We start from the raw sequence: 2,619 nt of genomic DNA, 5'->3' as shown, positions 1-2,619 counted from the left end.
TGGCGGGTGCTATGATGTGGTTTGCTTCTTCTTTTCTATCAAACATGTTCTTACCTCTCCTCCTTTTATTTAGATGCTACTTTTTAGTGATATCTCTAATCTACGTTACCAGTTTTGTGTTAAAAGTGGCGAAAGACTCAAGTAAAACTATTTTAAAAAAATTGAAACCCAACTAGAAGTAAACTTCATTCCTCCATTTGGGACTTACTTGGCCAAGTGCCCACGTCTGGGATATCTCCCCCCCCCCCCCCCTCTCTCTCTCTCTGTCTGTCTGTCTGTCTGTCTGTCTGTCTGTCTCTCTGTCTGTCTGTCTCACTCTCTTCCCTCTCTAAGCCTGCTTTTGGGTTTTCTGTCTATCTCTATTCTCAGTCCCTCTACGTCTGGATCGTACAACAATATACGTGATACAGCCTTTTCTGTCTGGTAGACATAGGGGAAGTAGGTTACCCAAGTACTACTTCCCTGTTCAGATCTTGACTTCCTTTATAAGCTCCAAAGAAGAGACTTACGTTTGGAATCAAGGAAGGTGTAAGGATGTGTCTTGTTTTATTTTTACACGTGTAATACGGATATATTCTATTGTAGGGGAATTTTTAATTTTCAGCTTTGTCCGAACAACCTACTCTTCTAAGATTTTCTACCACCAAGGGATCTTAAACGTGTTCAACGTGCACATGGGACCCCCGAGATCGTTTCTTAAACACCGGGACTTTGACTAGTCGCAACACTGCTGTAGGAATAATAAGACACACGCGCCTTGACTACAGCCTCGGGAAGTGAGAAGAAAAGTACTGGTGGTCTTATATACGTGGACTTTGTTGATAGAACATTGAGATCACGAACCTGCAGGGGAACACCCCTCGCCCCACCAACCGTGTAGTTATGGTACTGGTTGTGGTTAGGCTACTGGACTCGTAATCCTGAGGTTGCGGGGTCGGGGGTTCGAACCTCAAGCCCGATATCTCATTGGCGATTTTTGCCTTATCGGCTAGCCAGCTGTTTCAAGCGTACTAAGCCCAAAATTTTGAATTTCTTTCATTTTTTTTTTTTTATGGCACTTTCCTCACGTTGTCTCCACTTCACCCAGGTGTGAATTGGTAAAAAGAAAAGTTGTTCCCGCATCCGTTCCGGATATTGGGGATTGCCTTGTTAGTGAGACAACTTCCTGGGCCTTCGGCATATTGTGGTAGGGTGATCAGTTCCTTTCCACGCCGCCTTTACTTCCCCGCCTGGAAGTCAGGTACCCATTACTGCTGGGGGAGGTACCAAGTCATAAACAGCAAAAGTCTCGTCAGTATGTTGCGCCCGTAAACTTGCTTCCCAGCAAGTTGAGATTGTATCAGAATGCTATCAGGTCTGCTGGTGGAATAATATAGATTGTAAAGCGCATATAGCTTGTTTTCGAACGAGAATATTTTTGCGCTGTGTACAAAATATGCTGTCTATTATATAAATTATTATTAATAAGAACTGTCAAGTGCTGGGAGGAAATAGACAGGCTAGGGGAAGTATGGTTTCTGTGTTGCCACTCCCCCAATCCTCTTGTTTTGTTGGTTTTATTTTGAATAGGTGCTTGGTTTTTTTAGTTCTTTTTTCGTGGGAGGGGTGGGCGATGGTATCGATCTACACTGGTGTGGAGAGGGGGAATAATTTGCTCTTACTTGATATTGAAATTATCGACTAAGCTCCGTCTCTGTTTTATTTCCTTTCAATCCTTCATGAAGACTGACGTGTGTCTGTCGGTTTGTTCGTCTGTTTTTTTTCTTCTGTTTGTCTCTTTCTTCTCCCCCCTCTCTCTCTCTTTCTCTCTCTCTCTCTCACTCTCTCTCTCTCTCTCTCTCTCTATCTATCTGGCTGTCTCTCTCTCAGATACCCACATACACACATACACGCACACACACCCACACACGCACACTCTCACTGTCTCTGTTGGCATGTGTGTAATTATAAGAAGAGTTTTAATTTTTTTAAAAAATTAACTGGTCTGCCAGTTTTCCGATGTGCAAGCCCCCGGTGAAGAGTGAGGTGAGGAGGAGGCCAGGCGTGTGTTGTTCTAATGTGTTGCAGGTCGACCTAACTGTTGGCGCAGCTTGTTTGGGAAACCGCAAGAGCTTTGTTTTCATTTGTCCCGTCAGTCAGACAGAGAGTCAAGCAATCGGACAGCCAGACAGACAGTCAGACAGTCAGAGAGTCAGAGTCAAGCTATGAGACAGCTAGACAGAGGGTCAGGCAGTCAGAGAGTCAGACAGAGAGTTAGGGAGTCGGGGAGTCAAGCAATCAGACAGAGAGTCAGGGAGTCAGAGAGTCAGGCAGTCAGTCGGTCTTAGAGTCCGTTAGAGAGCCAGAGAGTCAAGCAATCAGACAGTCAGAGATTCAAGCTATCAGAGATATAGACAGTCAGACACCCAGGCAGACAGACAGTCTAAGAAGCAAGCAATATGAGAGTCAAGAGAGGCAGGCAATCAGAGAGTCAGAGCTGACAGAGCTACTGTTGTGTGAGGCAAACGTGTAGTGGGCTTTAGTCCATCATTTTTTAAAAAGCGAAACGAACTGTCTGTCTGTCTGTCTGTCTGTCTGTCTGTCTGTCTGTCTGTCTGTCTGTCTGTCTGTCTGTCTGTT

The 2,619-nt window shown here is 44.8% G+C and overlaps 1 protein-coding gene across 1 annotated transcript in view; it reads left to right on the top strand.

Annotated features, from left to right (window-relative positions):
• LOC101859192 overlaps positions 1-2,619 on the top strand; it is an 84,384-nt gene that overhangs the window by 50,657 nt on the left and 31,108 nt on the right. The window lies entirely within an intron of this gene.

This window comes from Aplysia californica, unplaced genomic scaffold (assembly GCF_000002075.1).
Source record: "Aplysia californica isolate F4 #8 unplaced genomic scaffold, AplCal3.0 scaffold00516, whole genome shotgun sequence".
NCBI classification, from domain to species: Eukaryota; Metazoa; Mollusca; class Gastropoda; order Aplysiida; family Aplysiidae; genus Aplysia; species Aplysia californica.
The sequence above is the reverse complement of the archived record's forward strand: the minus strand, read 5'-3'. Positions and strand labels throughout refer to the sequence as shown.